At 48.5% G+C, this 22869-nt stretch overlaps 1 long non-coding RNA gene and 1 other non-coding gene across 2 annotated transcripts; both read left to right on the forward strand.

Moving 5' to 3' along the window:
- The first annotated feature begins 13989 nt into the window (after positions 1-13989).
- Positions 13990-21282, forward strand: LOC109492320. Its single transcript, XR_002735987.2, has 4 exons — positions 13990-14153; positions 18799-19059; positions 20131-20201; positions 20298-21282. It is a non-coding gene; the product is annotated as an uncharacterized LOC109492320 (long non-coding RNA).
- TRNAG-UCC lies at positions 14553-14637 on the forward strand. Its single transcript has one exon. It is a non-coding gene; the product is annotated as a tRNA-Gly (tRNA).
- Positions 21283-22869: the final 1587 nt, after the last annotated feature.

Here is a 22869-nt window from a genome sequence, read left to right on the forward strand (position 1 = left end):
CTCCTCTTGGTCACGCAGCTCTCTAGAACATTAAAAAAAAAATTTTTTTTTTTAAATGTCATTCACTTTTAAGAGACAGAGAGAGACAGAGTGCAAGTGCAGGGGGGACAGAGAGAGAGGGAGGCACAGAATCCGAAGCAGGCTCCAGGCTCTGAGCTGTCAGCCCACAGAGCCCCATGTGGGGTTTGAACTCGCGAACCGTGAGATCGTGACCTGAGCTGAAGTCGGGCGCTTAACCGCCACCCAGGCGCCCCTCTAAAACGTTTTCAAAGCTCATAGGGCCTCCAAGAGTATCCTGGGTTATTAATCCCCAGCATCAGCACCCTTTTCTCGCAACTAAGATTCCTACAAAAAGCACAAACAGGCCTACCTAATTTTTCCCTTTAAGCCTATTACCTGCTTCCTCTTTGGGGAAAAATAGCTCAGCCAAAGGTTCCTGGCTGGTTGACCAGAGCCCCGAGCTGTGTGTCTGCTCAAAACTTCCAGTACATGGTTAAAAAGCATTGCTAATGCTTCATGGAAATAAATATTTCAAAACCCCTTGCTTTCTGGCCTGCCAGATGGCTGTATTTCACACTTTCGACTGTGTCAGACTCCAAAAAACTTAGCAACTCAAATTTTTGTGGTGGGGTTTATGATCCTGGAATAGGGGTTGGGTGCTGCATGGGTAATATAGTATAGGAAGGCTTTTTCTAACTTAAAAAAACATTTTTTTTTTAATGGAATGAGTTCCACTTACTTCACTCCGGTGGCACAGCCCCATGGTGGGAATATCGTTCGTGGGCCCGTCCAGCTAGGCAACACAGCCAGCAAAAGTTCTTCTCATATTTGTATCTACTTTTGCACCCCCTCCACCTTCACCCCAAATCCTGTGTCAGGTTCGTTACCCTTATCTGTCTTGGCTCCCTGCACGGACAGTCTCAGGGAACACCGGTCTTTAAGATGGGTCCACACACTGAGAATTCCTTGCACGTTGGACACAGACACACACAGGAGCCCAAGTAGGACTGAGCCAGAGTCCTATGAATCTTTTTAGATTCAAGGTGTCTCAGTCTGTTATAATAGAATCTCACAGACGAAGTGGCTTCCCAACAACGGAAATTCATTTCTCACAGTGCTGGAGGCTGGAAGTCCGAGGTCAAGGCAGATTCAGCGTCTGGTGAGAGCCCACGTCCCAGTTCATAGAGGGCCGTCTTCTCACTGTATCCTCACACGGCAGATGGGCTGAGAGAGCTCTCTGGGCCTCTTTTATAAGGGAACTAATCCCATTCTTGACCTGTTGCCATGACAGAATCACCTGCAGAAGACACGCTTCCTAATACCTTCACATGGGGGGTTAGGCTTTCAACATATGAGTACACATTCAGTCCACTGCAATGATCTTGATTTTTCTTCGTTCCATTCTGACTGTTTTTCAGGCCTTAGGCTAAAAAGATACCAGGGTAGTCCACCTTGTGTTTGTTCCTGCTAGTAGTACTATTATTATCATATAACGAATACATTTATTAAAGAAGAATTAGAAAATAAGAATAAAAGAAGCCAAAATTCAAAACATATATATACATGTGTATATATATATATATATATATATATATGTGTGTGTGTGTGTGTGTGTATATATATGTGCAAACAGAGTCTTATAATACAGAGAAAAGCACTACTAACATTTAAAAAAGTTTTTTAATATTTATTTACTGTTGAGAGAGAGAGCACACCTGTGTGTGTAAGTGGGGGGGGGGCAGAGAGAGAGGGAGACACAGAATCCGAAACAGGCTCCAGGGTCTGAGCCGTCAGCACAGAGCCCGATGCGGGGCTCGAACTCACGGGCTCCAACGCACGAACTGTGAGATCATGACCTGAGCCATGAGCCCAAGTTGGGCGCTTAACCCACGGAGCCACCCAGGAGGCCCAGCACTACTAACATCTTAGTATACATTCTTCTATAATTTGTCTGCATGTCACTACATCCCATATGTAAGTACTCCTATTTTGTGCCATCGGGTACACCGTATACTGTTTCGAAACTTTCTCATTTAACAATATGTTGAGAACATCTTTCCAAGGCCATGTAAACCCTTCTGCACCCGCGTGCACACGGCGTCGGGATCGCTTGCAAATAGAAAGTGCTCCTTCCCCAAGTATGTCCACAGATTTCAAGACGTTCAGGGTCGGGGATGAGTTTAACCACCTAATGAGAGCAGGAGGATGACCTTTTCCTCTGACTCCCGCAGATGCTCCAGTCTCAGCTCTGCCTGCTCTAGGTGGAAGGAGGGGCTAGAAGAGCCCATTCGGGGCAGTGTGAGAAGGGGTGGCGGTCAGGTACCCTGTGTCCAAGGGAAGACAGAAGATCACCTCGAAAGCTCTGGGACAATCAGCTACGGGAGTGTTCCAAATGCAGAGGTCCTTGCTCTCACCTAGCCACGGATGAAGCCTGATGTTCAGCAGAGAAACATAAATCAGTGGCGCTATGGCTGCTGTCTCCTTCCCTAATTAGCATGAGAAATGTCATGTCCTTGGCAGGCCCCCCCCCCCCTCCCCGCCTCACTCTCAGTCCAGGAAGCTAGTGGAGAGAGTTTTAGCAGCTGGGAGCCTCCTGCAGCCTTGCCAACCAGCCTTTCCCCGGGCCCGAGGGGACTGACACCATTCCTCGTGTCCTCTCCCAACAAGCCTGGCAGGAAAGCTGCCCTCCAGAAGTCAGCACCTCCCAACAGCCCCCTGTGGGGTGACTCCTCACCTTCCAGGGGGCCCCAAATGGCCAGGGACCATGGTAGTCTCAGGGCACCAAGTCCCCGAGAGCTCTGGTGGCCAGCAGGAGCTGCCTGTGCACAGAAACTGTGATGTATGTGGAAAATTGTTCTTTACAAATTGGTTTTTTTAAAGAAGTTATTGAAACTAGGGGCGCCCGGGGGGCTCCGTCGGTTGAGCGTCCGACTTTGGCTCAGGTCATGATCTCCCCGACGCTGGGCTCCCTGCTGTCAGCACAGAGCCCGCTCCAGATTCTCTGTCCCCCACTCTCTCGGCCCCTCTCCCACTCATGCTCTCTCTGTCTCAAAAATAAAGAAAAAAGAAAAAGAAAGAAAGGAAAAAAAAGAAGTATGGACGCCTGGGTGATTAAGCATCTCACTCTTGACTGCGGCTCAGGTCATGATCTTGCGGTTCGTGAGTTCTAGCCCCACATCGGGCCCTGTGCTGACAGTGAGAAGCCTGCTTGGGATTCTCTCTCTCCTCTTTCTGTCCCAGTCCCCACCCCCTCCGCAAAAGAAATAAATAAACTTAAAAAAAAAAAAGATATTGAACCTCTCCCTTTGTCCACAAGTTCAGTTCTTCATGAGTTTTTACCTAAATGAAGCTGGTTGTGGCTGATGCACTTTCATCTGTCCTACATGCCCTCAGTTTCTTCTTTTGATAATTGCACCAGCTTTCCTTTTAGGGAAGTGTCCTTCTCCCAGTCCACAGGGGTGGGCACGTCACTAAGGCCTGGACAATCATGGAGCCCAATGTACCTGTCCACAGGGAGACTCTGTTCCGTGCAGAGCCAACCAAAGTGCTTCCGTGAAATTTGATGTAAGGATTCTGGGAGGAATAGAGTCTCTTTCACTTCTGCATCAAGATACACTCTTGAGATTTCCAGCAACCATCATTCCCACCGTGTGGACACGATCTGTCTATAGTGTGACAGAACGTGACACACAAAGAAAAGAGAAAACTAGCAGAGTCCAGAGATGGAGAGAGAGATCTGATGGCCTTGTTTGCACTCCTGGATACAGCTGTCCCTGAAGCCTTTACAACCTACTATATGGCTTTCTCCTTCTTTATCTGTATATTCAGCTTACGCTAGCTTAAATTGGGTTTTCGTGAGTGTCAACTGAAGAAATTGACAGATACATCTCTAGATGATGTCCCTGCTTCTAGTCTCTTGCCCCCCCTCATTCAACCTGTTCCCCTTGGTGTTACCAGAGGAAACTTTATACAGTATATTATGATGTATAAAACATTTATAAACTACAAACATGATTATGTCATTTCCTTATCTAAGAAATATCAGTGACTCCACATGATCTGCAGGATAATTCCAAACTCCCTATCATGGCATGTTAGTCTCCTGAGGTCTGATTGCTGACTACTCCTCAATCCTCACCTCTGATCGTTTCCTCTCATGCCTTCTTTATGCCCCTAAACACTATCATCCCTTCACATCTATCACTTCCTACTCTATACACTTCATATTCTATCGTCACTCTTCATACTCTGGCTTTACAAACATACCGGTCACTTCTTTGGCGTGTCTTGTTCTTTGCTCATGTTTTCCCATGTCCCTACTTCTTGGCTGCCAAGGGAATTCATATCTACCCTCCAAAACTCAGCTCGAGAGATGCTGACTCCTTCCGGTAGAACTGGCCAATTTCTCTTTTGTGTCCTATTACGCCCCGTGCGTGCCTTCATCACAGTGCACGTCCCTCTGTCTCTGCCCTTGCTTATTTAACACGGCAGTCTCGATTACTGGACCCAAGCTTATTGAGGTCAAGGCTGTCAAGGCTTATGTCTTATTTGACTTTGAGCTCCTGGCACTTAGCTCTGTGCCTGGCATACAGTAGGCGTACTGAGGATGTTTAATAAATGATCGAACGAATGAATGAATCATGAGTGTACCCTAAGAATGGCATGGCTCTGGGAGGCTATGTCGACAATCCCATTTAAACACATCTGGGACAAGTCAGCCCTACCATTTACACACTTATCTTTTCCTTCGGCGTCTCCATTTCCATCCTGACGTTGTGCTGTCCCAATCCGGAGGGCACTAGAAGGGATGACTGATAAAGCAAAATCAAAGTTTATCTCCCACATACTCAAAACATTTTAGACAAAAGCCACTTACTTGGCTTTTCGTCACTCAACATCATTCTCAGGAGGGCAAAAATGGCACAGAGACAGTCAGTGTCCCCTGATTCTTGGCTCCATGAGGCCCAAGGCCACGCATGGCTCCTTCATGGTGATGGGCCCAGGCACTTCGAAGAGCACTGCGTGGGGGCCCCCAGGTGGCTCAGTTGGTTAAGCGTCCAACTCTTGGTTTTGGCTCAGGTTGTGACTTCGTGGTTCCTGAGCTTGAGCCCTGCATCAGGCTCTGTGTGGACGGTGCGGATCCTGCTTGGGATTCTCTCTCTCTGCCCCTCCTCTGCTCTCACTCTCTCAAAATAAATAAATAAGCTTGAAGATGGAGGAGAAGAAGAAGAAGAAGAAGAAGAAGAAGAAGACGATGACACTGCATGAATGAATGACTGACAGATCACACGTCCAAGGCAGAGCAGCAACAGAATGCCAGTATCTTGAGTGTGCCCAATATCCATCTTTCTCTAGCCAGACACAGAATTCTGTTTTCTAAAGCCTGTTGACAATGACTGACTCAGTCAATGACTGACTGACAATGACAATGACTGCCACCGCCTTGCTCAAGCCCAACAAGAGCTGAGCCCTCAGCCTCTGACTTCAACCTTGTCTGTTCGGTCGTAATCCAGAGAGCCAGGCTGCACCACCGTTCGTGAAAACTGGCTCTCTTTACCTTTCCGGGTGACAACACCTAAGGATTGATCTAGGGAGGCAGCTGGCATTCGGGTTGGGCTGACACACTGTCAGAGAAGGGAGACGACACAGAGTCAATCCTTAGGAGACCAGAAGAGGCTCGCCCTGACAGCAGAACCTCACTGTGTGCCAGCCCGGTCAGGGATTCTAACCAGGTCCAGGGGAGAGGGTCTGTGTTGAGATGGACAATATATTATCCACTGACCCTGTGGATCCTGAGGGAACTTGAGCAAAGTCGGGCAAAACAGGAAGAAAAAGAGAGCGTTTTATATTATGGTAAATACAAGTAAGTGAAACATTTCTGTTGCTGCATCCAAAAAAACTAACTTCGTGGGGGCGCCTGAGTGACTCAGTCAGATAAGTGCCCAACTTCAGCTCAGGTCATGATCTCACAGTTTGTGAGTTCGAGCCCCACTTCGGGCTTTGTGCTGATGGCTCGGAGCCCGGAGCCTGCTTCGATTCTGTGTCTCCCTCTCTCTCTGCCCCTCCCCTGCTCACACTCGCTCTCTCTCTCAAAAATAAATAAAGGTTAAAAAAGTTTTGCAAAGAAACTAACTTTACAAGGTCACTAAATTGAAGAGTAACAACGAAGTTAGACTCCACAAGAAGACTGCCCTTCCTCTTCTCTGTCACCAACTGACAGTGCTTGTGACATGGGCGACAGACAAGGCCCACAGGGAGCAGGCGAGGAATGAAGCAGGGGGGTGGTCATGTCACCGAACTCACTGGGCCAGCACCTTCTCCAGGCCCCCAGGAAGAGAGAAGGCAGGGCCCCCAGGAGGTCTGAGAAGGAAAGAGAGGGGATAGGAGGTGGGGGAGCACAGGTGGATCGGGGCCCAGGGCTGAGAGTCCAGGGGGTTGTGCTGGGGAGAACGTGGAGCCAGACCTACAAGGATTTTGAAGGGGCCTGGAAAATGGGGGCTCCCAGTAGAGACCCCTTGAGAAACTCTCAGTGAATGGGGTTATTCTGATTAAAACAGCCTTTTATAAAGAGGAGGGACGATAAGAAAATGCCTTTGCAAGTCTCTGATGTTGATGGTTGAGTATGGACTCTTGCACTCACTCCCTTTCACAGTGAGCAAGTTCATTACCTCCTCATCCACAAAATGGCAGCAATAGTACCTTCGTTATGGAGTTGTTGGGGATTAAAGAGATGATTCATGGAAAGCACTGAGCACTGTGCCTAACAAGTACTGCATTTTCAGTGTCACTATTTCCTTTATTTGCAATCCCAGGTGGGTATTGGTGTTGAGCAGGGCTCAGCACATTGGCAGAGGCTATGGCCCAAAACAAGAACCAACTATTCTTTGTTCAATAAACCTTTTCGAGCACCTTCCTTCCAGGCACTATTGCCGGGAACTCGAACCTACAAGGCAGCAGAAGGGTTGGTCACACCCAATCACACCCTTGCGTAGGATAGGCATCGGATCCAGAGAACATCTCTGTATTAAGTAGCAGTAAGCCGTCAGCTCTCAGGGAGCTGAGGTCAGTTTTGCAGGGCACATGCGAGGCAGAAGTATAACCACATGGGAGGGCACGGGGAGGGAGAGCTAACTATGCATCTGCAAGATGGATTTTTGTGTCTGATTCTACGAGTGTCTGGGTTTTCCATTCTACTGACATCGTGACCAAGATGGCTCTCATCCACTAAGAGAGGGTAACGAGCTTTCTGAACACTTGGACCTTTAGTAGAAATTCCTCTGAAAACAATGCAAGCGAGACATCTCGACTGCCTTCCTCTGGGAGTGCCATGGGTCAGGTCTGTGCAGAGGAACCATCCAACGTTGTCATCGTGTGCCTGGCAATGACACATGCTAATGAGACTGAACCATGAAAGACACACGATTGGGCCCAGTGTAGGTGACTGCCTAGATGCAGGGCAGTTCCCAAGCAAGGAACAAAATATGGTTTGGAATTCAAGTGCAGCTGGTAAATCTCTTCCTCCTGGCTTCCCAGTCTTCCTTAATAGACGGTTTTGTGGGCCTCATCAGGGTTTCCATACCAGGCTAACCATGAATATCAATTAGGGAGCTTTGGAAAATGCGGATTTCTGTGCCCCACCCCCAGAGACACTGATTAAATAGGTCTGTGCTGTGTATTATTAAAAAGCTCCTTGGGTAATTCTAGCTAATTCACAGCTAGGTTGAATCACGCTAGTAGATAATGATGCAGCAAGCCCGTGATCAGGAAGGAAGCTGAGGCTCACAGGCAAGGGTGGACCCAAGGCCACTAACTTAGGGCTTCCGAGGCTCCAACTCTTCATTCCCAGAAACAGGGACCTAGTGACTGCCTCTTGACCCTTACCACGGACTCCCTTTCACGGAGACATAGAGGAAATTCTAAAATCTGATACCAGCTGGCTTTCTAGAATTCTCTGAGACTATGAGTATAGAGTACTAGAATATTAAAGATGGGACCACTCAACAATAAAACCCAAAGATTCCCAACCTTTTATTTTCAAGAAACGTTCCGGTTGCTAGGAAAGTCGCGGAATGGTACTCTACCCTTAAGACAAGGAAGTACATGTTTTTCCTTTCCCTGCCTGGCTTTGATTTAGGAGGGACTCAGCATCACCGACCAGGGCCCCAGCTACCATATTCTGACATCCAGTGGGCAAAGAGGACATGCCTCCCAGGGGCTGTTCCCAGGTAATGACTGTGTGGGGTGGGGATAATGACCCCTTCTTGAGACCCTTCTCAAGACCCTTCTTGAGGTCTTCTCAAGACCCTTCTTGAGAGACGCTGACCATCCTTGACAGCAGTGTTGGCTCAGAGACTCCCAGACTGCTTTGCCAAACCCTCTCTAGACTGCACAGAAGTCGAGGATGCCTTTCCCAACCTTCCTCCCTCTGCTCACACTTGATTCGTGATCAAAGAGCTCTCCTTCTTAGTCCTTCTTAGCCGCCTCTCTCCTGTCTCTCATGCGGACATTTCCTTTAACCAAGTCCTCACACATTTAATCCCGCTTTGCCCCCCACCCCTACTTCTGGGAGGACCCAGACCAACAGGCCTACTTTGGAATAGCTGTAGTTCTGATGCTATACTGGTCCTCCAGGGACGTTCAGATCTGTGGCCTTTGGGGTTTGAGGCCTTGGACGTTCAGGGACTTCAGGCTTATGACACCAAGCAAGGGTTGGGAAGAAAGACACAGAGTAGACATTTAGGAATAAATCTCCGTAGCTGACTCAAAAGATGAGAGCCTCTGATTTAATTTCTTCATTACTACAAGGTAGAAATTCTTCTTCTTTTACAGATAATAAAACGGAGGCTCAGAGAAGCCAAGTAACCTGCTCAAGATCACTCAACTAATAAATGTCAAAGCCAAGGAAATTTCCAACCTCAAAGGTCACCTTCTGTCTACTCCGCTGCAGGAATTGTTCACAGAATGCAGCACAATGGGATGCTTAAGAGCACAGTTTGGAACCGGACTGCCTCGTCTTTAGAGGAAGGATAATGTACCTGCCTCGGAAGATGATGTGCATTAGTTTCGGTAAGTGCTGATTAAACATCTGCTGGTAGTGTCGGTGGCAGTGATGGCAGCCGTAGAGGGCTGGGTTTCCTCTGTGTGCGTCCATCAGGAAGTTGGGAATGGTAGACGGGTTCTAAGGGGACTGTGACTGCATCTGCGAGTGTGTGAAACACTAAGTCATTTATGCGACTGAAGCACGGGACACCTGGAAGGAAAAGTACTGGAGGGAAGGATTGACCAGGACTGTCTCTCCTGAAGGGTGAGTAGGACCCAGGGGCAGAAGGACACTGGCCACTGAAACCAGAGACTGACCAAAACTAAGGGGATCCCCCAACATGGGGAGTGCGGGAGCGAAAGGACGTGGGCTATTTCTTCCAGAGAAGCAGGGGCAACTTGAGGGACTGAACACAGCCTTGTTCCAGATTTTCTCAGATTCCCCTGAAAGTCAAGAAGAACCTTAGAGGGAAACAGATTTTTTTTAGAAACTAGTTATTAAGCATGTGATTTACTTAATGGCTTAAAAAAACATGACTCGTCTTAAAATACGAGGTTGGGTTTTTTTGGGTTTTTTGTTGTTGTTGTTTTTTTAAGGAGAGAACAATTAGATAATGAATTGCATCTAGGTCTTGTGGGAAGTAGGACCTAAAAAACCCCCGATGACCTACAGAGTTTTTTTTCTGGCAAGTAAGGAAAGAGAGCAGCTTTCAATGTCCGCACGATCCCACCTTGTTCCCAAGGGTTTTGCGTAGACAAACTTTGTAGCTCCAACAATCTGAACGATTGGTGCACCAAGATACTCACAGGTCCTTACAGATGTCGCTGCCTTTTCCTCGTGTAGAAGAGCATTGCCGTGACTCAAGCAAGTTCAGGACACAAGCTGGGAACCGGACTGCTGGGGAAGGGAAAGGCACCAGACGAGGCCGAGGCCGGAGCTCTGGTACCACCGAGTTCAGTGCAGCATTTACTGAGCACTTCCTATGCGCTGTCTTCTGGGCTGGCCCCTGAGACTATAAAGACAGGGACTTCACAGAGCTCACAGGCTGGTGGGGAGAGAGAGGCAGGCAGATATTCACGCAAAAATGTGACACGTGTTAAAAAAAAAAAAAGTAACACATCATGGCACCGGGTTTGGCCCCCTTGGTTGAGCCCCTGATTCTTGATTTTGGCTCGGGTCATGATCTCACAGTTGTGAGCTTGAGCCCCACGTCGGGTTCTGCGCTGATGGTGTGGAGCCTGCTTGGAATTCTCTCTCTCTCTCTCTCTCTCTCTCTCTCTCTCTCTCTCTCAAAAATAAATAAACTTAAAAAAAAAGGAACACATCATGCATGCTCAACACCCTAACCCTGCTGAACCTCTCCCAGGCTCGTCGGTGGCCACACCCCAATCTCACTTCCAGTCATCATGCATAGTCTTCCTTAGGCCTGGAATCCTTGTCCTCCCCATCTCTTGCTTAAATACACTCCCTCAGAGATTCCCCCTTCGTCCACAAGACGAGCTCCCCAGCTCTCTTCTCTAGGAGCTTACCCAGTTGATCCCCAAACAACACAGCTTTGAACTGTGCGGGTCCATTTATATGTAGATTTTTTTCCCAATAAGTACAGTCTTATAAGTGCATTTTCTCTTCCTCGTGATTTTCGTAATAGTATTTTCTTTCCCCTAGCTGACTTCATCGTAAGAATACAGTATAGAGGGGCGCCTGGGTGGCGCAGTCGGTTAAGCGTCCGACTTCAGCCAGGTCACGATCTCGCGGTCCGGGAGTTCGAGCCCCGCGTCAGGCTCTGGGCTGATGGCTCGGAGCCTGGAGCCTGTTTCCGATTCTGTGTCTCCCTCTCTCTCTGCCCCTCCCCCGTTCATGCTCTGTCTCTCTCTGTCCCAAAAATAAATAAAAAACGTTGAAAAAAAATTAAATAAATAAAAAAAAAAGAATACAGTATAGAATACATATAACAGCCTTTGTTGTAGGGCAGCTGTGAAAATCAAGTGGGTGTTAAACTATTTGGCACAAGGCTTGTCATCCAGCAGGTGCCCCGTCCACAGCAGTTTCTGGGTTATAACTAGATGGTGAAGGAAGCAGGCTTGTCTTTGGAACCCTCCCTCCTTTCACCTTGGGCCCTTTCTCCACCTTCCAGGTGTATGCACTCCCTTTGTCCGCCTCCCAGATGGCCTCTTTTTTTTATGTCGCCAAAAGCCCCCTCTTGTTCCCACATCACCCCTGTCCCCAAATCACCTCTTGCCTCTCTTCCTCCTAAGTATTCTGTATACTTGTTGAATTCGATCTCAAGCGCTAGGTCTCTGCGATCTCACATCAAGGCCCAAGTGCTCTTGAACAGAAGGTACTTGATCACACAGCTGTCTGTCTCATGGGGCTCCCGAGCCGCTGATCTCTGGCCGCGAAACACAAGAGCGAGCCCGCGAGCTCGGGCCGAGGGGCTTTCCTGACCCCTTCTAACTGGACTGAGCAGATTGCACTAAGTGTCTCAAACCTGTCTGTGCGGCCAAGTCGCCCAGAGATCTCTTAAGAAAATACAGATTCCTTGGTTCCACCCCCAAATTTCTTACTCAGAATCTCCAGGGATGCTATGCCTGAAGACCAGGTGACGGCTTCACTTGCTCTTTTTGTTGTTGTTATTTATTTATTTTGAGAGAGAGAGAGAGACAGAATGCAGGAGGGGCCGAGAGAGAGGGAGAGACAGAATCTCAAGCGGGCTCCACGCTGTCAGCACGGAGCCCAACGCGGGGCTCAAACCCACCAACCATGAGATCGTGACCGGAGCCGAAACCAGGAGTCAGATGCCCAACCGACTGAGCCATCTAGGTGCCCCTGACTTCATTTGCTCTTAAAGTTGAGCAGATACAGGGCCACCCTGAGTAGGGGTGCCCTCCTTCCCTACCAAGTACGGGGGCTGTGAAGGCACAGCGAGGGTGCCCCATGGCCTGGAGAAGCAGCGGCCGGCACCAGCCTGGTGTCCTGGCTGATGCCTTTCTCTCCCACCTCTTCCTCGGTCTCCGATGCCACCGCCCTGTTGTCCAGGAAACCTCCATCTCCCCGCTATCACCGCAGCGACTGCGGGCAGAACGCCCGCCCCAACAAACTAAACGCGGGCAGCCTTTAGTGAACGCAACGCCAGCTATGACATTTATCATTTCCCTGAATCACCACAACGATAGGAGACAGTTACCATTACTGGTTTCATCTTACAGGTAAGAAAACCAAAACTGAAATTAAGTATATGCCCACGGGCATGAAGTCAGTATGCGGTAGGACTTGAACCTAGGGAAGTCCGAATTCGGAACTGGAATTCCTAACCCCTGCACTCTGTTGCCTACATTTTTTTTCAACGTTTTTTATTTATTTTTGGGACAGAGAGAGACAGAGCATGAACGGGGGAGGGGCAGAGAGAGAGGGAGACACAGAATCGGAAACAGGCTCCAGGCTCCGAGCCATCAGCCCAGAGCCTGACGCGGGGCTCAAACTCACGGACCGCGAGATCGTGACCTGGCTGAAGTCGGACGCTTAACCGACTGCGCCACCCAGGCGCCCCTATTTTTTTTTTTAATGTTTATTTATTTTGAGAGAGAGAGAGGGAGAGAGAGCGAGCGAGCATGAGCAGGGAAAAGGGGCAGAGAGAGAGAGAGAGAGAATCCCAAGCAGGCTCCGAGCTGTCAAGGCAGAGCCTATCTTGGGGCTCAAACCCACAAACCGTGAGATCGTGACCTGAGCCGAAAATCAAGAGTCGGACCGCTTAACTGACGGAGCCACCCAGGCGCCCCACTTTGCTGCCTTTATGTACTCGGTCGCTAGGCTTCACGATGTGTCTCCTTTGTACCGCAGACGACCGATTCACCGTGTTTCAGGAATTTTATGCATTCCGCCCTGTGATCGTTGAAGATGAGCCAGCAGCTTGTACTCAGCAGCCTGGAGACCCTTATTCCAGCACAGGATCACAGCCTCCCTTTCTCTGTAGGGAGCCTCCCGGCCACTGAGTCACAGGTGCCGTCTTCCTGGGCTCTTGAAACAAGGCTGTTAAAGTGGCTCCCTTGTGTCACCTGCCTTCACAGTGTCATGCCCGGGGCCCTGGTCCTCCGCCGCAGCAATCGAATCAAATCGAAAACACAACACCTATAAGGAGACACCCTGTACTTCCTTGGTCCAGCCAAATGAATGTTTGGACCACTAGGAAGACCTCAAAGAGAGTACAGACTGTCAGCTCTACCTCTCACGTGGCGTTCCTCAACCCTGGATGCACTTTCCAATCACCTGGGAAGCTTTGAAAGAAATATCAATGCCCGTGCCCTACCACCCACCCTTTCTGATCTAACTGGACTGGGATGGCTCCCGGAGTCCCCAGTGATTCTCACAGGCAGCCGGGTTTGGGAAGCCCCACTCCGGGATGCTGCTGTTCTGTCACTAAGAATGCCTTTTAAACTTGGGGAGGTGGTTTTCTGTCCCCCTTAAGAAACGGACATAGCTCTTCTCCAGTGGGGGGGGGGGGCGGCCAGGGCTCATTTTGAAAATTTTCCGTAATGTTTATTTATTTTTGAGAGACAGAGGGAGACAGAGCACAAGTCAGGGAGGGGCAGAGAGAGAAGGAGACACAGAATCCGAAACAGGCTCCAGGCTCTGAGCTGTCAGCACAGAGCCGGACGCGGGGCTCGAACCCACAAACCGTGAGATCATGACCTGAGCCGAAGTCGGACGCTCAACCTGACTGAGCCACCCAGGCACCCCAGCCACCGCTTCTTTTGAAAGAAGGTCGTTTCTCTTTCCCTTCCCCATGTAATTCATTGGTCCTCCTGGAAGGACTTTGATCACCCCATGAAGAGAGCTGTCTCTAAAATCTTTAGCAGGTCTGTCTCTCTCTGTCTCTCTCTGTCTCTCTCTCTCATAACTCATCCCTCTGCCTCACAACACTTGGAGTCTAACAATCCTTCCTCACATCTAATCCAAATCCCTCCTACTGCAAACTCCAGTTTTCTTGTTTGTCCTTGTCAGAAACAAAGGGCGGCTTTCTCACTCGAGCAAAGCTCTTGAGGACTGATTGGTGAGGAGGCTGCCAACAGAGGGTAAATGCGGAACTGTCTGACCTTGGTTTTACATCCGCCCTCAGGTACGATTCGTCTCTTCCTCCAGGACCCTGATGAGCTAAGAAGAAGGGCATTCTGGTTGAGGGTCCTCGATTTATTTATTTTTAAAAATTTTTTTTAATGTTTATTTATTTTTGAGACAGAGACAGAGCATGATCGGGGGACGGTCAGCGAAAGAGAGACAGAATCTGAAGCAGGCTCCAGGCTCCAAGCTGTCAGCACAGAGCCCGATGTGGGGCTCGAACCCACAGACCGTGAGATCATGACCTGAGCAGAGGTCGGACGCTCAACCGACTGAGCCACCCAGGCGCCCCGAGGGTCCCCGATTTAATTCCTGGGATGAATAAGGATGACTTGGGGTTTCTTTGTTATTTTTAGTCTTCCCATCTCTTCACTTATAAAGCAGATAAAATTGTAGGGGCGCCTGGGTGGCTCAGTCGGTTAAGCGTCCGACTTCCGCTCGGGACACGGTCTCGCGGTTCGTGGGTTCGAGCCCCGCGTCGGGCTCTGTGCTGCCATCTCAGGGCCTGGAGCCTGCTTCGGATTCTGCGTCTCGCTCTCTCTGCCCCTCCCCCACTCACACTCTATCTCTGTCTCTCAAAAATAAAGAAATGTAAAAAAAAAAAAAAAATTTGCTTTAAATAAAGCAGATAAAATCGTACTGAGGGGCACCCGGGTGGCTCCTGTCAGTTGAGTGGCTGGCTCTGGGTCTCAGCTCAGATCTTGATCTCGGGGTCATGAGTTCAAGCCCCACGTTGGGCTCCACGCTGGGGGTGGAGCCTACACTGAAAAAAAAAAATGGGTTAAGGAAAGGCCACATCTAACGAACAGCTCATTCTTCCTGGCACTGGTCTCCACTGCTCCTCCCCCCACCGGAGTCTCCTTGAACTCATAGCTCCACCTGCGTTTGTGAGGCAAGAGGAAGGAAAGATAAAGCCAGTGTGTGACCTGGCTCTTTTTCTGTAACCTACAGAAACTAGGACACCAGCAGCACGAGGCTGTCGCATTTAATGTCTGTGGATTTGTTCCAAGGGACAAGTTCATGGGTTGATCAACCGAACAGAGGTAGTCACCCGAGAACCTTAGGGGACTTACCCCGAGTGTCATGTTCCTGTTTGTCTGTGGCTGGGCAGAGCGTGGTCACTGCTTCACAGCCACCCCCAGCGCTTGGAGGAAAAAGAGTATCCTACCTGCTCGGTGACTAATTGGTTGAAAACAAGTCTGCAATCTGTTAAGCAGAATGTGTCTCCTTCTTGCTGCCCCCCTCCCTGCCCTATTGCCATGCTGTTAAAGTTATGAATGTCTCTTTCCAGTTTCCCCCACTGGGATAGCTATGTTCTCGATGTTGTCTTCGGCAAATTACCAAAATAGAATTTATGATTCATTGACCCAAATTATATTCCCACTGACAATATCTGCAGAAATTCTGTTCAACAATGGCTTGCTGAGTTTACAGAAAACATACATCACTCCCTGGAATTCACCCTCCCCAACAAGGCCAACAGAAGTGCAAATTAAATCTTATCTGCTCGGAAGTCCTTGATGAAGAACACCCTGGTCTTGGCAACTCGATGAATATTTTCAAAAAGCTTTGAGAAGGCAAGCTTGTTAGCGTTCTTGCAGTTAAATCCCGAGGCGTATATGAAAGACCTCTCTGTATGGACCATATAGCCTATTTTCTTAAACTACAACTCTCACCTTAAGGTCTCATGCTTACTTTGTGCTCTGAGTACCTTAAGACGTTGTAGACCTTTTTCTCAGCAGGTGCACATCCTGCATGGTAATCAGGCTGTAGCTTTGATTTTTCTTGCTCATGATCTTGAAGAGGAAGCAAAGTGATCTAAAAAGTTAAGAAACCAAACTTAGGTTACTTTCCTTACTAGATAAACTTCTTCCCTGGTGACTTTTGCCTTTGTGAACTCATCTCAGAATGAAATAAAGGTCAAACCCCTAGTTTATCAGCTTATAGTCTGTTAAGCAGAGTGAGACGGAATCCCTGCAAAGCAAAAGAGAAGGACTGAAGATATGATGGGCACCTTCCACCCCTCTCTCTGAGTGAATGCAGCCCTAAAAACCAGCAAGAATGCACAGGGTAGCTCTTTGAGGACCCTAAAAAATAAGTGATAGCAGGTGGATTGGGAAAGCCCAGACTGTGAAATGCCAGAGAACCAACATCGTCTGCCCTACCCCTGCCCGCCCCCCTTTTTCTCCCTGATGTTTCCTGGCTTGGACTCAAGGCAGCCCCAAAATTGGAAGCAAGAAGCAGATCTGGATAGAGAAAGTTCCAGGCGAAAGCCCTCTACTTCTGGCTCTACAAGCAGAAAGGAGATTCCGGATGCTTTGGAGGAACGGAGAAAATGGTCCATTTTTCGTTTTCTTCTTCTCTGTTCTGTTGTGCCCAAGTCCCAGACAACCCTGAGGTGCTGGGGGCAATGACAGCGATGGTGCCCGCAGGTACCTCGAACTCTCTTCTTTCTGGGTTCCTCTGTCTTTTCTCTCCTTTCCCCCTCTGCCTCGTCTCCCCAGATCTCTTTTGAATCCAACTCGGGAAGACAAAAAGCTTGTCATCGATCAAAATCTTTACACCAGTAACTGCTCGGGCCTGTGCTTGGAGCCCCAGTTCGGGAAGCTCTGTGTCAACTATAAGGACATAGGGTGTGCGTAGGAGTAAAGGTGCTTCCAGTTGCCTTGGGCTTAGGCATGGATTGATACTTAGAGAAAGGGGCTTTAGAAAGGGGGTTTTGTTCCCTCTGAAGTATTTACCTAAAATTCCTTTTTTTTTTTAAATTTTTTTTTCAACATTTATTTATTTTTGGGACAGAGAGAGACAGAGCATGAACGGGGGAGGGGCAGAGAGAGAGGGAGACACAGAATCGGAAACAGGCTCCAGGCTCCGAGCCATCAGCCCAGAGCCTGACGCGGGGCTCGAACTCCCGGACCGCGAGATCGTGACCTGGCTGAAGTCGGATGCTTAACCGACTGCGCCACCCAGGCGCCCCTAAAATTCCTTAATCCATGAAAGCATTTTCATGTGAATCCTTTTTCCATTTATTCCTTCACGGAAGTGGCACACTTGCAAAGCATGAATGATGATTACAAGTCATGGGGGGCAAATATTCTAGTCTCGGCTCAGGCTCATTGAAAAATATAAGAACATTGTCGTGCCCTTCGACCATAGCAGAGGGTATCTTTTTATATGTAGATATCACTTAATTTCAGGATGATAACTGATGTATCGTCATGAATTTACCATCCACTCACGGAGAACCAACTATGTACAAAGCACTGTTCAGACTTTGAGAAACAGATTTTGACTTTTAAAAGAGGATTTATTTGCACGGGTACATCCTGAAATAGCAAAGCGTTACTGGTCTGCTCTTCTAGAATCCTGGTTGGAGCTTTGGACATTAAACACGTAATGCATTGACATTAAATTTACAGGTATACGGACTTACAGAAAAATCTGTCGTCCCTACGTAAAAGGGCAAGTTAGGTCTAGCAGAGAGTCGCCACCCCTGATGGTCCACCCCCCCGCCCCAGAATCAACAACCCCCTTTGCAGTCAGGCACAGGCCCCACCTGAGACCCCGTGAATGGCCACACATGTGGGGTGACCATGGCCACCGACGATGAGGACCTTGAGAGGGTGAGGAGGCCAAGTTTCCCCTAGGAAAAGCAGAGCTTCCCAGATTGATCCTGGACTTAAAGACAAGACAGTTCTCTCTGGAGTACAGGGGCACCTGAATCTACCTCCCTCCCTTCTCACCAACACTACCCAATGGCCCCAGAGTTCACAACTCCCTTGGAAAAGTCGCTTGGGGCACCTGATTGGCTCAGTGGGTTAAGCATCCGACTTCAGCGCAGGTCATGATCTCACAGTTTGTGGGTTTGAGCCCCACGTCGGGTTCTGTGCTGACAGCTCAGAGCCTGCTTCAGATCCTCTGTCTCCCTCTCTCTCTGCCCCTCTCCTGCTCATGCTCTCTCCTTCAAAACTAAATTTAAAAAAAATCAGCTGCTCTTCCTTGGGTGGGACCACCTCATGGCAGTAATTCCCTGCCTGGGACGGTGGTCCAGCCTCATATCTACTATCCCTCTTCAGACGAGCTTCCTTGTCAGCCTGATCAATCCCAGGGCCTCGTCTAGGGCGCCATGATGGCTTGCGTGTATCCACGTGAGCCAGAAGGGGATCACCGGACTTGTCCTCAGCTCCGCATTACCCCTACCCCATGTTTCTCTGTCGATCACCATTGCAAAGTGACGTTCAGGGTCCCCTGTCGGAAACGGGACTGGCCAGGAGCTAGGATAGGGATAGAGGGATAGAGTTTCGCCTTTGAAGCCATTGAAGCCAGAGAGAATGTGAAGCCTTTTCCACGCCCGAGCATCAGGCTGATAGGGTGCCGGAACATTTGGTGTGTCCCACACAGCGAGTCTGTAAGGCCTGAGCTTCCTGGTTTCTAAATGCAGTCATGTTGATCCGCACTGTTGCCTTGGTAGAGTTCCCAATCCTGACGAGGCTTCCGAGTTACCCAGCAGCTTGTTATAGATTCCAGACAGGCTGGTTCCTTGGGTCTGTGAGGTGGGGCCCAGCAATATATATATATATATATATATATATATATATATATATATATGTATTTTTTTTTTTTTTTTTTTTTTAAACAACCCACAGGGGTGATTCTGAGGCGGCATGAGCTGGCATTTGGAAACGATTGGTATACACGATTGCCTCTGGACAAATGAAGATACCAACCGATTTGGCCTTCCTGAATCTTAGATGGTGACTGTGGCATTTAGACTACCCCGAGGGGTTCTGGGATCCCCAAGCATCCAGTTTACCACGGCCGTTGTACTGAAGTTTTATCCGAACTCCGTTTCTGCACATCTCTAACTTGCCTCCAGGACAGGAAGTGCTGACGGGAGCAAAGCAGAGGTAAGTAACGTGGAAAAGCTCTTAAGCACGGAGAGATGCTTGAGCAAACTGGCCTTCTCCTAAACAGTTCTCAACAGCCCTGTAAAAATGCAACAGAGCCGACTGTACTTTTAATCATATTCTGCTTGCCTGCTGGCTCCCCACTCTCCCGGACGCCTTCCTCTGGAGGTCACTGAGAACATAAAGTTCCCAAAAGGCTGGGCACAGGCCAAGCGGAAGGTCTTCATGGAATTTTCTGTTTGTTTTTCACGTGGCAAGGTTACAAGCTAAGACAAAGTCTCCAATCAGAAGATAATAGAGCAGCCATTGTCTGGAATCCGTTGCTGTGCTCGCTCAGGTCCTCTAGAGCCGAGGTCACACAATAGCAGAAGAAGGGAAACAAATGAGGTGGCTGTCAGTAGGGGACCGGGGACAGGGGTTCTGATATGGCCGCACGATGGAAAATTATGCAGCCCTAACAGAAGAATGAGAAAGTGTTTACGCCCTGATTTGGAAAACTCTTTGTAAGTGTAATGTTAATTGAAACAAATAAATGCAAAAACGCAGAAGCAAGGAGATGACATATGTATGCATTTGTTTATATCTGATTATATGTGCATTTCTGGGAGGACATGTTTAAAAAATACCATCGTTTGCCTCTGGGGAGAACTAAGACGGGGAGGGGAGGGTTCGCACGTACTCTTTTTTTTTTTTTTTAATTCAAGCATAATTAAGATACAGCGTTACATTAGCTTCAGGTGTACAATATAGTGATTCAACAATTCTATGCATTTCTTGGTGCTCATAGAGGATCCAAAGCAGGCCCCACCCTGACAGCGGTGAGTCCCAGTGTGGGTCTTGAACTCACGAGCTGTGAGAGAATGACCCGAGCCCAAGTCGGGCACTCAACGGACTGAGCCACCCAGGAGCCCCAGGATAAGTGTACTCTTAATCCCTTCAACTTCCTGCCCACCTCCCCTCTGACAGCCACCAGTTTGTTCTCTGTATTTAAGAGTCTGGTTTTCCCTTGTCCCTTTTTTTTTTTTTTTTTTTTTTAATTTTTTATTTGTTCCTTTGGTTTCTTCCACATAGGAGGGAAAACAACTCTTAAGGATCTACATTGATTGCGGGAACAGGTAATCTGAATGAAGCTACATGTAAAGGTATTTATATTTAGTTTTGGTTCGATTTCACTTTTTTTTTTTTTTTTTTGCCACAAATTCGCCTCTCTAATCATGTTTTGCTCACCCTAATTTTAGACCAAGCCTGAGTTATATGAACACACACCAGCTGGACAGTGGGAGGAAACAGCTAAGAAGCCAGTCTGGGAAAGAACATTTGCCTTGGGTGACTGATCTGCAAATAATAAAGAGTGGCTATGGTTTGCAGCCCAGTTGTCTCCAGAAGGTGACAGCATTAAGGTCACGATCCACTAGTGGCGTGCCCTGGAATTTGCATACTCTTACTAAGAGTCAAAGAGTCTGAGTCAATCTAAAATTATGGCAGCCGATTGCAAAAATGGCCCCAGTTACGCTGCCCCATGCAGTCACATGCTTACTCTATGACCTGTAACTCTTCCTTTCAAGTAATAGAACCTATTTCCTCCCTTCTTGACCCTGGACTGGCCTTTTGACTAGTTTGGGTCATTAAAATGAAGCAAAAGTAGTGTTGTGCCATACGCAAGCCTAGGCATCAGGAGACCTCCTACACTTCACTCTGTCTCTTGGAGGACTGCCACGGACGTGAGCCCGAACCTGGCCTAGCGGCTGGGGTGACGGCCCTGAGCTGGAGCTCCAGGTGTGCAGGAAGGCCCAGCCAAGATCAGCAGAGCTAATCTGCCAACTGAGGGTAGACACGTGAGGATTAACCTGGGATCAAAGCTGTCCAGCTGACTCCAACCCTCATGAGTTGAATACAAGCCTCTTGTTTTAAGCCACTGAGTTTTCTGGTTGTTTCTTACATAGCCTTACTGGGACAGCAGATGACTGGCACAGAACTTCTTTGCTGTCCTGGCTTTGCTTCCTTTCCATCTCTGGTAGGCTACCGTTACTGTTATGATTGGACAAGATAGGATAAAATAGGCAGAGAGGGAAAGGATAGAACCTGAGATCCCTGGGTGGGGGAAAACACCTATTTCGGAACAACGCTAGGAGCCTCAGACTACAGCAAACCCCCCCCTCGGGTTTAAGGTTCCCCTTAAGAATGTAACAGACACCGCCTACTCCCCCTCAGGTTCCCCTCGGGAATTTGACAATCAAAATACCTGACTAAAAAAAGTAAACCATATAAGCGTCCGACTTCAGCCAGGTCACGATCTCACGGTCGGTGAGTTCGAGCCCCGCGTCAGGCTCTGGGCTGATGGCTCAGAGCCTGGAGCCTGTTTCCGATTCTGTGTCTCCCTCTCTCTCTGCCCCTCCCCCGTTCATGCTCTGTCTCTCTCTGTCCCCAAAATAAATAAAAACGTTGAAAAAAAAATTAAAAAAAAAAAAAAAGTAAACCATAAAACTCATGGTACATGAGGGACAGCGTGACCAGTCTGACTCCTCACACAATGGAAACGAGCCAATCAGGATTGGACAACCCAGTACCCAGAGCCATCCAGCCAATAAGGGTCGAGCCTGACAAGAAACGAGGGGGAAGTGAAGGCGGACAAGAACCTTATGAGACAAGGACCCTCGCCTATAATCTGTAGGTCTTCACCATCGAATGCCCCCTCTCTGTAAAGAGAGCTTTCCTTCCTATTCTTACTTCCTAATCTTATACTCTAATAAATTTTTTCCGGCTGCTCCTTGTGTCCACCTCTTCACTCTTCGAAGAGGTGAGACAACAAATCCAGGGTATTGAGGTACAAAAAATCCTGCCATGCTTTCTCATTACCGGCTCCTCAGTCTCCATGAAATTCAGCTCATTAAAGGGCGACCATCAGGTGTCAGACCTTTAATGCACAGTCCCTGACCTCAAGGCGTGGACAGTCAGGTTGATGAGGTTTTGGGGTGATGGTGGGGTTCGTGGGGTCTGGAGCCGACGGCCAAGAAAGAGCTCTTGAAGATGTCTTCAGTGTAGAAAGGTGATTTTCCTAAAGCTCGGGGCCAGGACCCATGGGCAAAAAAGAGCTGCCTCAGGACCCTGAAGAGACACTGGTTACATTCTTGGGAGCTGGGGGAGGTAAAGTCAAGGGGAAGTTGCCCACGAGATTTTCATATGCTAAAGAAGACTCACAGATTGCGGGAGGTTTAGCTATTGTCAAGCCAAGGATGTTTTTCCCTCTAGCCAATCATTAGCATTAAGACCGTAGGGAGTCCCGGAGACACGTTTTGCTCGGCCTGCCTCACTTATTTGCCAACCGGCCGCAGGTTATAAGGAAATTTAATTTTATCTGCCATTTCCTTCTGCCTTTGTTTCCCACATCACGGTGGGGAAGCCGACCGGAGTGACGTATGCGCGGATTATCATGATCACACAGGAGAGGTACACTAGCCCAGCCTGGAGGTTCGGCAGTTTCCTGGCAATGACCTCTGAACTATTTTAAAGGATAAATAAACGTTTGTCAGTGAAAGAATGTACAAGGCATTTCCAGGCAAAGAGCACAACGCAGGGAGAGGTAAGGGGGCAGGCACTTTTCACCCATTTTGAAACCCTTCTGGTTTCTAACCTCCACACCTCCCCTCACCCCTGCTTCTTTTTCTTCCAGGTTCCCCCAATTATAGTTTATGGTTCAGTCTCCTAGAGCCTTGCTACTCAAAGTGGGGCCAGCAGAACAGCAGCGGTGACATCACCTGGGGGCTATTTAGAAATGCAGATTCTTGAGTTCCACCCCAAACATGCAACCGA

The sequence above is a fragment of the Felis catus genome, chromosome D1, assembly GCF_018350175.1.
Source record: "Felis catus isolate Fca126 chromosome D1, F.catus_Fca126_mat1.0, whole genome shotgun sequence".
NCBI lineage: Eukaryota > Metazoa > Chordata > Mammalia > Carnivora > Felidae > Felis > Felis catus.